Here is a 12379-nt window from a genome sequence, read left to right as displayed (position 1 = left end):
CAAACGAACGTCTTGGGTTTCTTGGTTCTTGGTTTTAATTCATTTAAAAGGGAAGAGATGAAAAGTGGGAGAGTAAAGCGGGGAAAACGGTTTAAAATCAGGGGTTGTTCTGTGCTTGGATTTCTTGAATGAAATTAGAACAGGAAGCTACCTCAGGAAGCTTTACAATAAAGAGGGAAAGTTTATTATTAAGAATTATATTCCTATTTATTCCTTATTATATTTAAATACCTATGGAAAATCCTTGAAATTTCCCAACTCTTTAACTCAGAAAACTAAAAATCAGAACACATCCAAAACAATTCCTAGTTTACCGCAAATAAATACGATTTTATGAGCATCAATAAAACCTGACTGCAGCAATAAAGAGTGAGCTATCCTACCAGTAGGTAATTTTGGTATGAAATCCTCCTTAATTGGCTTTCTCGTTTCGGCCAAGCTATTGAATTTGGCCGAAAGTATCATCTGCTCAGATCTGTGACTGCCGAAAGTCGGACTGAAGACTGTTAAGCGGCGGCCCAGGGCCTTCAACGACATAGTACAAGGCCGAGTGTGTAGTCAAATGAGAGTGGCCAAAGTTCGTATCCTGCTTCCGTCTGGAGGCTAGACCAGTCTGGCCAGGGTGGGGAGGGACTGGACTGGACTGGACTGGCGACAGGAGACCGAGTAGATTGTGCAATTTGGCAAAGTATTCCCCGGTGCACAGTTCCACTCTTTGGAAGTCTCTGGCTTCCCATTTGTGGTTGTGTTGGTGAAGGCACTGAGAGAAATCAATGGGATAAAATAGGGAAAAACTGAGAGTAAATAAACAGTTAATTTTAAGTAAATAAATATATATTTTTAATATAAAACAAGGTCTTAAGAAGGTTTAAAATCGTTTACTCCTTTCTTTTAATTAGATTTTTATTATCCTTTTCCCTGGTTGTATTTCTTGCAGTGCAGCTTTGCCCCTGTGTTCATGTCTAAGTGCTGTTTTATTGCATGTGGTTGGATGGTCGCCCGCTCGCCTGGCTCTTTGGCCAGGACTCCGATACGATGGTCGTGTGCCTGGCCAGACGGGGCGGACACTCACACGTCTATAATAATAATTAACAGCCTGAAACTGAAAGGAAAATATGTCGTCAGACCCAATTTGACTCCCCTCGGAGTCCGATGAATCGTCCTTTCGTATCCTTTGAGTTCTTGTGCTTCTTGCCAGCGCCGCGAAGTATGCAGCATATTTTATGCATGCCCCACCGCTGACGACAACTGTCGCCTGCGACGACTCCTGCTGCTGTTGCTGCTGCTGCTGTTGCTGCTGCTGCTGCTGACTGTCGCCTGTCGCCTGCGACACGGCTGCCATAAAAAGCGCAGGAACACAACAGGAGGAGCAACAGGAACAATGGCCAGAAGCAACAACAAGGACTGCAATTAAGGCAACTTTAAGCGCGTTGACAACTCTGCCGGCATCCCGACATTGACTTTGTCCTTTCCACAACCCCAGATACTCCTTTTTTGAACAGTCTGTGCACTGTTTACACTGAAATCATTTTAAGTAGAGTTAAATTGTAAAATTAAATATTATAATTTCCTTTAAGAGAACTTTCCTAGCTAAAATTATAATAAATAAAATCATATTTCTTTAGTAAAAAGTTGAAAATGTATTGTTTTATTAGCTATATTTTCTCTCTGTGCTTTCGGCTGCAACAAATTGTTGGCCATAGTTCTTTCCATTTCAGGAATGTTGAGCAGCTGGGGATTTGCTTGGCGTTAGTGTTAGTTTTAGCTTCAGCTCTGGAGTCCAGAGCTCCTTGTTCTCGTTGTTGCAGGAAGCCAGCGACTCGAAGACGGAAGCTTGTACAGCATTTTGCAACAGTAATTTTTTGGGTGTTGTTTCCGGCGGCGCTGACAGTTCCTTTTTCTCTCCTGCACCGTCTCCGTCTCCGTATCATGGCTCCATCAGTGTTTATGGCCAGACAAATGGCCAAGTTGGGTTCCTGGTCTTGGCCCCGATTTGAAAGGGTCCCCATTTGGTTAATGTTTCATCGAGGAACTGCTGCAAAATTCATGATTTACGTTTAAGTGTCATTGATGTTTAATTATTTAACCCAGCCACGGGTCGTTTAAGCCGCCTGTCAGCCCGGGAATCGACGGCGTTGCCTTGTGTTACGTTGCAGGTACCCAGGTACACGGTTCTCGGTACTCGATGGCCCCAAGAAATCCTCACACACACACACGCTCATGTGTTTTGCCCAAGGGGCAGTGGCTCCACTAAAGGGGGACCTACTCCTGATACTTCTCCTGCTTGCTGTTTTGACCGCGCTTTCCATTTCTAAACAAAGAAAAAATGATGTAGTATATGTAGTATTTAGTTAATGAATTAATATCAATAAAAGTAAATTAATAAATATTAAATTAAATATTCAAGAAATGAATATAAGTTTTCTTTAAATTCTTTTCTAATTACCAAAGCTTTTTTTTAACTGTGTAGCGACCACCGAAAATGTGAGTTCGTGTTCCTTGGCTTGCTTACATAAATATGCGCTCTGGGCACGCAACGCTGGAGCAGAGTGGATGTGGACACGGTGGTCCAAAGGGGGTAACTGCAGGGAGCTGGAATAAGGAAGAGCAGGATAAGGAAAGCAGGAGGAGAAGCAGAATGAGCAGGAGAAGGTTGCCTCTTAACAATTTGCAATACTCCTGGGACCTTTGCCGGTTGATATGGATATGTCTGTGTTTTTTGGGGGTTGGGAAAAGGTCGCACAACTACATATGTGGGGGTGTTGCGTCAGGTGAGTCAGGATAAAGGGGGATGAGGATTTGTTGCTGTATAAGTGAATCTTTCCCACCGCCCCCTTGCATGCCCGGCACACATTCCGTGGGCCAGTGACGGGACAACAAAACGTTCTGAAAAGTGAAATTAAATAAATTTTATTGCATAATTTACGCTATCAAAACATGCACTGCACTTGTCTGGCTTAAATATGTGTGTGTATATGTATACAAGAGCTGGGTATCCTGGGACCAGCAGCTCACCCTACTCTCTTTCTCTTTCAACCAAAAATGGAACCCCCCGCCGAAAGCGCTGAATTGTAGGCTTCAATTAAATGTTAATTTTACAGAGCTTAAGCATGAAATTCGCTTTTCGCGAGGCCCAAATCCGGCGGGATGAGCAGGAGGCTCGGCTCGGCACGGCTCTCTTGTTGCCGCCAGCTTTTCATTAAGGCAATGTGTATAAAATTGTGTATTTTATGGCTGCATTTTAATCTTTTTTATTGGCAGCTCACTTTACCAGCCCCACACACGAGCCGGCTTACCTGCCAGAGAGTCTCTGTTTTTGTTTCTATCTCCTTAAAAATAACAAACTGGGTGAGTGCTTTCAAATGCCATCTAGAAATAAAAATTCTCATTTGATGTACAGGATCTTGTGGTGGGGAAAATATAAGCATATTTCATTTGCCACTAGATAATTCTGTCTTGGTGAAACTATTTAAAGTGCATACTGGACATAGTTGGTCCAGAAAAGTCTTCCTTAAGATGTTGGCATATTTATACCCCTTAATTTCTGACCCTATAAATCACATATGTATGTCCTTGATCAGCATCAACTTCCGTACATAATTTATATATTAAATGTGTCATTTAAAACTCAATTTCACTGAAAACTTGAATATGTTACTCTCAAGTTTTCCATAAAAAAAGAAACCCACCCATATTGCCAAAGGATAATGGATTTGTTTCGCTAGCAAAAAAAACAGAAAAGGGAACCATTGCAATAATGTCCAAAAATATGTTACCAACACGTGTAGCCCGGCAAGCGAAAAAATATGGAAAATAAACGAAATGTAAAACATTTTCCCGGCTGCAGCAGCAAGGCTTTTTTTCAACCCCAAGCCAAAGCCAAAGCCCCAACCCCAACCTCCCTGTCAGGCTTAATCGATGCAGCCTCTGCTCTCTGTATTTTATACAGAGCGATATTTTATTTAACGCCAGCAGCTAGACAGACGACGGCCAGACCAGAGAGAGCTCCAGCCAGCCATCGAGACAGACAATGTCAATGCACAGGCCGCGTTCATCATCGCCCCTGGGACGGGGGGCTAGGGGCAGGGTAAGGGGATGGGCTAGGTCCCCCCCTGAGCCGGCATAAAAACATAAAAAAATATGCTGACAATAAAAATTTGTTGAGCGGCTCAGCAGCATGCAACATGCTGTTGCACGCCGTCGCCGCCAGCAGGTCAGACGGAAGTTGGCCCACACGGCTCACCTACATACGAGGCTCATATGGGGGGGAAAAAATGCGGCAAGGACTCGCAGGATTCACTGACGATGGCCAAGGGATGCCCTCACTAAGATGATGTTTATTTTAGAGGATTTCATTTCGGGAAATTTCCTTTTTTGATGCAAAAGTGACAGTAGAACCCGACTAATATATTGTAAAATGTTGAAATTATTTTATAAACTAAGCAAAGTTTAAATAAAATAAACAAAAAAGACTCTTCAAACCGTTTTAGACTTCCTGTTTTTCAAATATAGACTAAACAGGCATTATTTTCAGAGATCCCAACCAAGTATATTTCCATCTCCAAAACCAAACACCATTAGTTCAGTGACAAGAGTAATTTGCGGCATCCGAAACCCTGGCCAAGATCATTGGGAAAAAGTCTCACAGTTCAATGGCCGGCGGCGGACTTCAATGGCGTTGCAATAAAAAGCGAATGGAATTCGCCAGTGCAATAAAATAGAAACAACTGTGCCTAAAAACCACTCAAGCATACTCTCAGGCCCGGAGATTGCCAGAGGAGGGGGGCAGTCCCCCTCCCAGCCAGGACACGGCTCCTAGATGCCGTTGTCAAAAGTTACGTTGCCGTGAGTGAATGCCAGTGAATGTGGAAGCGCTTGGTGCGGAAAAACAGACATTGACTAGGTAGCGAAAATAAAGTCGTAAACCTGAAATAAGCCATCAATGGCATTAAAACCCCGGCGATGGCGACACAGCCCTTTTACGGCGCTCATCATGTGCCACGCCCCGCGCTACATACGGATTTTCGTTCTCTTATCCGCCGTTTTTCGGGGGGCGACGCCGTGTTTCATTTGTCAAAGTGCCCGGAGTTCTTTGGGAGGCGGCATGACTGCCGCTTTTTTGTGGCTTTTACGTATGGGTAATCTTATAGGCGGGCATTACTCATACGCTCAAATCAGGCTGCCTGCTGTCCTCCCTTTTCCTTTCTTCTTGCCTTCACATTTAAAGTTTCCTGATTACATTGCAAATTATATAATTTCGTTGTTGATTTTTGGCCAAAAGAAAGTTTGACATCCGCTAGGCGAAGGGTGTGGGCGAAGGGACTAGAGATGGTTGTTTTGGGAAGTGAAAATGCTAAAGAAAATATAAAAGAAAAGAAAGCTTGGATTGGTTTGTAGAAAAGCAGGATAAATTATATATTTTAAAGTTAAAAAATCATAAGAATAAAGCATAACTTTAAATATTTACCTTAAAAAGAAAAACTAATTAATAATAATGAAGCTGAAAATTAAAAGCTCCTGTTTTACTTTACCTTTTTAATTTTTTATTAATTTTTACCCACTTTATATTGAAACCTTATTAATATCCGATATTTCCAGCTTGCCATAACTAGCCTGGCCCACTTTCGTGGCGTCATCTTATTTAAAAATCAATATTTGCGGCGATACGTGTGCGGCATATTAATCATCCGCCACGTTGTCCCAGCCGAGTCGTGTCTGTGATTTCTTTTTCAGGACCTCTCAGCCCGCCCCCTGTTATTATCCGGGAGTCACTCTCGATTCTTTTGCTCTCCAGGCAGATATCATTTTAGACACTAATAAAAAGTTTCGACGGGAAAACGTGTGCGGGAAAGCGTCTCCAGCGTCTGGCGGCGCTATTAGAATATGAAGAACCCCTCTGAATGGGACTCCAGATGAGCTGATGGCGCCCACACTTTTGCATAGTTATAATAAGCAAAGTTTTCTGCTGACTGGAGAGACTCGTTTTTCCCTATTTTGTTCTTTACTTTTTTTTCGGGATAATCAAGTTGGTGGAGCGGTGGCTGCTGTGTGGGTTAAGTGCGAGTCAAGTCCGAGATGTCAAGGCTAATGAAAGCGGTAATCTGGCATGGCCCCAAGGAAATGAACCTCGCAGACAAGTGGCAAGTGGCATTATTCCATTAATTTTCGCGCAAAGCCACAAGATTGCCTAAGTTTTGTCCATATGAGTGGCTCTCTAAAGCTCTCTCTCTGGTTTGCCATTCAGAATTCCCAATATTTGCTTGGGCCAATCAGTGCGAGGCTGTTGTACTTTTGGTCACCTGTTTGCAGTTGGCACAACTTCATGGCGGATAGATGAAGACATTAGCAGGTGGCCGGGTTCCGGGTCCGGGTCCTGGCCTGGTTCCAGCTAGTCCACTTTTAAACCCACACCCACCTCAGGTGCATAATTGCCAAGCCGCAAATTAGTTTTATGCAATGCCGCGGCGCGAAAGGCACATGGAGAAAAATTCATTGGAGAGGGTTAAGGTGTTTATTGGGTTGAAGTGGGATTTAAAATGGATTGAGATTGGGTTTTATATTTTTAAGACGCATTTTTCCTTTTTTTAAATATATATTTTCAAAGGAAACTGATGGAAAAATATATTTAAATAATTTATTCTAGGAAATTCTGCTATGATTCATAGTGAAATTTGTAGTTAAAGTAACTTTTATCACAAAATATCGAAGTTAGTAGCCTAAAGTTGAATTAAAATTAAATTTATTATTATTTGTTGATTATATATTTATTTGTTTTAATTAAGATTTGCCCAATTTATGTGCTTAATTATAACTTAGGAGAAGTAGATTAACCTTAGACAATCTTATTTTCGTAAACAATCCTAAAAATATCACTTCTTTTAGACAAGTAGAGGTGAAAATTCAAGCTTAAAGTAAAGTAAATCTAATTAAAATAATTTTAAAATCAATTTTCCAATATATAATATATCTTTGCTTTAATTACTTTATTTCTAAGGCCCTCCCATTGCTCGGAGTGTATTAGCAGTCCCCTTTCCTTCCGTGTGCCGTGCCTGTCTGCCTACCTGCGCCCCCCAAGGATATTAACTACTCCGAGTTGGCTTAGCCAGTTGTTTGTGCAGCCAATAACCCGTACTGCCAACTGGCTGCTCCAGTTGGAGTCCTGCCACCACTCCTGCCACCGCTCCTGCTCTGGTTCCTGCTTCTGCTTCGCCTCAACCGCTGCCCAGCTCATGAATGTTTGAAGAGCCCGGGCTGCGGCTGCGACGTTTCCCGGCTTTCGCTCAGCTTTTGCCGCTTTTCCGCTTTTCCTGTACTGCCTTCCGGCTTGGCGAAAATTAAACATGGCGTCAGGTGGGCGGCGGTTGGTATTCCACAGCCGCTTGTTATTGTTGTCTAGCTGCGTTTTTGTGTGCATATTAATTGGATTATCTGGAAGGCGTCCCCCATCTAACACATGCGTGTGTAGTCACGTTAATCTCTGGGGAGATCCTGCGAGCCGAGTCCTGGCATGCAATTGTTTAAAAAGCATTTGGCCAAACAATGTGCCGCCAGCCGAACTTGCCTTGCCGTGCTTGTTGGTGGTGGTGTTGCCCAGCAAAAACAACATTAGATGTGGGTGCTTCCACCCAGCGCATAAATCACTGGGTTCGGGGGCGTTTCTGGATTCCCCAGGATCAGGGGCTTGAAAAGTGGCTACAGCAGCTGCTCTCGCGCTGTCCAAATATTTACACAATGCCAATGTAAATTAAAAAACAGACAGCGGGCACGGCAACAAGTTGAGCACAATACAAGCAGTGCCCAGTGAAAACAATAACTTGGTTGAAAGTTACAGGATGGAAGGACCGAAGGAAACCCTAGAGTGGCTGAAAATGTGGAAATCGACAACCGAATGGAGTATTTTCATTACCCCCTAAATGACTTTTCACTGCCGTAGCCCAAATGCAAATTATTGTCCAGTCTCTTCGGCTGGCGAGATCTGTTGAAGCGTTAACCAAAGGATGGAGATACCAAAGGCGGAGCTAAAATCAAATGAACAGAGATAGACACTGGGAGAAAATTAAAGAAGAATTGGAAGCATTTTCTGTTATTTTAGTTGAGAAACATATCATTCTTTGAATGTAATTTTGAATAAATAAGCAATTCAAAATTGACTGTATCCCATTTTAAGCTCATTATTCCCCCAAGTGCATCGCATCCTTGGCCAGGCATCATTAGCCGCCTGTCTGTGGACTAATAAACTGAGCATTTCGGACACAAGCGGACGCAAATAAGTCCATTGGCCAATACAGGCAGTCATCCGCAGCGGATTACACAAACCGACAAACAAGCAGCTTAAAAACCCGGCTTTCCAAGGGGGTTGTCATGGTTCGCAGTGCCTGCCCATTCTCTCTACTCCAGAGATCGTAGACTCTCCAGGCACACCTGGTCCAAGGCTGAGCCCAAAAAACGAAAGGGTTCCGTTGCCATACGTGGCTGTGTGCCCTTTTGTTGAGTCCAAATATCTGATGCTGTGTGCGTAAATTAACAAATAAATGGCATTTTTGTTTGGTTCCAGTTCCAGGTTCCATCCCGTGTCCAGCCTTTTGTTTGGGGCAACCAACTGGCCAGGACTTTAACTGGGAATGGGAGTGGTTTTGGCCAAATGATTGGCCTCGCTGCTTCTTTGAAATTTCATAAATTTCCGTACAAAATGCGTAAAATGTGGCCAGAGGGCCTCCGATTGTTGTTCAGTCAGTTGACCGAACAACCTGAACCCAGAGCCAGAGGACTCTAGACACTGAGAAAAAATAGAAATAATAAATGAATAAGTAAACAAGGCAAGGAACTTGTAGTATTAAGGTGTCAGAATTGATTTATAAATACCAGAAAAGGTTTTAAAGAGATTACATTCGTTTCTTTTACTTTTAATCTTTGTGATGTTTTAGATAATTGCATTATTTATTTATCTAAAAATTTTTATATTTTTTTAATACATTTTCCCACAGTGTCTGCTTTGATTTTGTGCCTTGAATGCATGATGTTATGGGGCTAAGTGGTGTGTTTGCCTCGGTCTTTGTGTCTGTGTCTTTTTGTGTTTGACCGCAAACAACATTGCACTTTTCTTTTGTTGCATTTTTGTTTGTCGGTTGATCTCACTCCTCCTCTCTCTCTCTATCTTTCTTGCTGTGTTGTCACCGGCTTTTGATCCCATACCACCCACAACAAATCCTTGCAGGTGTGTGTGCATCTGACATTATACTTTTGCTTCATGCCCCGGGGCACCTGTGGTCGAGTTGACTCTTTGGCTGTGACTTGGAGATGCACCGCAGGAAGACGCACACTCCTGGCTGGGCCATGTTTAGACCACAACAGATATAACCTACAACATATTGTTGGCCACCTCTTTGCGGTTTTTGCATAATTCCAGCCCAGGCTCTGCCTGTGACAGGCACTTGGCTTAATCCGAGGATTCGGGTAAACAAATTTCTTATTGATTGCATCATCTCCCCGCCGGCAGTATGCCATTTACCAGGCCTGACATGTCCTCCTCCTGCTGCTTCTCGTGGGGCCAGCGGAATCCAAAGGACCAAGTCAACTTCTCAATTAAACGAAATGCAAGTGGGCCTTGCCGCTCTTTTTAGGGGGTATTTTGTAAGGGGAAAGGGTGTATACTTTTTATTTATAACTCTAAATAAATATATAATATTTTTTCTTAATTAAGTGGCATTAAAGAAAGGTATTTACATTACATCTTTTTTTAATTTTTAAATCTCTTAAAATTATAAATATAATCCCTTGACTAACCCTAGGTATTCTCCATTCGTTTCTGGTTTTTCCTGGTGCTCCTCCCTTTTTCTTTTGGGCCCTGTAAATCTCGTGCAGTGAAAACTTTTTAAAATTAAATGACAAACACACATAAATAACTTTCGTGCGAGTGTGCGACTGTGTGCGTGCGTTGCAAAATGCATTTAATTTGCAGCAAAGTGGCCCAGGACAAAGCGCCGAAGGATGGTGGAAATAAGCACCCGGACATGGGCTTGGCTCCAGTCGCCTCGGCGGCACCGTCATCAGGGCCAGCAGGAGAGGTGGTGGTGGTGGTGGGTGGGCTTGGTAGGTTTTTCGGGCGGCTTTTAAAATGATAAAAGTCGCCGCTTGTCGCGACAGCGAGACGCCGACAAAGCGGCGTAAATTTCAATTAAATGTGAAAGCAAAACAAATTTTAACTTTACTCGCACTCTCTGCCGCCCCAAAAGGTTCGGCCACCGAAAGTGAATAGTAGGTCCAGTTTATGCGCGGGGGAAGTACATGAAATATAATTCAAAAGAGGAGAATTTTAGATGATTTAGATGAAATATGATTTAAAAAATATTAAAAACTTTGTAAACCCTTAAATTATTACCTTAAAATATAGTTTTTTAATAAAAGAAGCTTTAAAAAATATTTAAAATTTTTTAAATCATAAAATTTCTTATTTAAATATGAAGAAAATTTAAGGAATTTTATTTTTCTTAATTTTTTAATTTAAAATAATTACAAAAAGTTGTACAGAAAATCTATAGTAAGAATGAGTATTTATTCTTTGTAATTGAACCTACTTTTAATATGAAAGATATTTAATAAAATATATTAAATAATTCTAAATTTCTTAGGCTTTTGAATTTATATATTTTAGAAAGTATTATTCTAGAATTTCCCTTATCCCCCCACACATAAACCCCTAGAAAACCAGCCCACTTGGAGTCCTTACACTCGTGTGCCTAAATGTAATTGTGAATTCCATATTTCACTGGCTCCGAATGTGTGTTGTGTGTGTTTTGTGTGTGTGTGCTGGCTGCCATGTAATTGCCGTTGCCAGTGGTTGTTGTTTTTGCGTTTGTTATAATAACAATTACTTGAAAAATACTCCGATATCAGCGTCAGGGCCAGCGTCGACAGCGCCATCGAAATTATTTAAATGCTTTGCTGTGCGGGGGGATTACAAGTGCACAGTGGGGATTGGGGCTTGGATTGGTGTGTATTGTGAGATTGGGCGATTGCCGGATTGTTGGATTGTTGGACTGAGACACGGAATTGCAGGCAGATAAGTACACACACATAAACACCCACCCACTCAGCTCGGTTCAGCTCAGGAGCCTTGTTAAACAATCACAAAAACATACAAGAGCTCCCATTATGCTGCCGGCAGAGTGACAGAGAGGTGCGAGAATGTTTATACACAGAGAGAAGAGGGAATGTTATATATTTGGTAATATTTATTAGGATATTAATTGGATATTGCAACGTAAAGTATATATTTCAATGGGAATTTAAGCGAAAAGTTCTATTAAATATTTTTAAAATTCCAGGATAATCTGTTTGTCATAATTTGAATATGTTAAACTAATTTCTTAATTAAATAATGAATTAATAATAATATTAAATATATTTATAATAATTCATTTTCAGATTCAAGTTTCCTTTTAGCTTTCCTTATTTTTCCCAGTGCAAAGGACCCTCTGTGTGTGCTCCCGCATGCGTGAATGTGTGCGTCTGCCTGAGTTCCGGAGCTGGCCCGGCGCGGCCGTCAGACAATTTGGTTTAATTGATAGTTTGGATAATGTAATTATAGACAATTGCGTTTCATGCGAAACCGATTTGCCGCTGCCGTCGATTATAATGGCCAACAATGCTCAAGTGAGGTCCAGTGGCGGATAAGAGGAGCTTTCCCCGGAGGAGTGAGCTATGTCCACTCCTAGCGGCGGAAAAGTTCCACTTGCTTAATGAAAATGGGCGCCAAATGAAGTGCGTCGCCATCAAGTGTTATTAACTTGTAAAACAAAGGGAAATCGCCAAGGGACCCTGGATAAGGGACACTAGACACCCAGGATAACCGCAGCGTAGTCCTTTGTGGAAGGCACTTACACAACACACACACACATACACATCAATCAATGCGGAATGCGGCGGCAAAAGAGGACTCTAATTGACAGGATGGCGTTCGGCAGCGCGGCCGCAGGTACACGCAATTAATTATGGTCATTTCCAGGTGGCCCCGCCAGTTGTCTGGCCATTTTTGCCCAAACGAACTTCGAACTTGCAGCTAAATAACAAAGCCAATCCCTGGAACTGGACTCTGTGTGTGTGTGTTGCATTCTATTTTCCCCGGAAAACGCGGAAAACTGCAAAATGGCCGGCTAAAGAGCGGTAAAAATGCGCGCAAACAAGCGCATAAACGGGTTCCTGTGTCCCATCGTCCTCACCGAATTAAAACAAATGATGAGGTTTTTGGGGCGACTCCCCCCAGCTTCAGTTTCCAGCTCCTGCTTTTCCTGTTCCTGTTCCCGCGGCAGCCATTACAATAACCGCTGCGCTACTCTCTTGTTGCTGTAGAGCAAAATGGCGCCCAATTGGCAATTGGCAA

The sequence above is a fragment of the Drosophila kikkawai genome, chromosome 3L (assembly GCF_030179895.1).
Source record: "Drosophila kikkawai strain 14028-0561.14 chromosome 3L, DkikHiC1v2, whole genome shotgun sequence".
In the NCBI taxonomy this organism is placed as follows: Eukaryota; Metazoa; Arthropoda; class Insecta; order Diptera; family Drosophilidae; genus Drosophila; species Drosophila kikkawai.
This window is presented reverse-complemented; position numbering follows the sequence as displayed.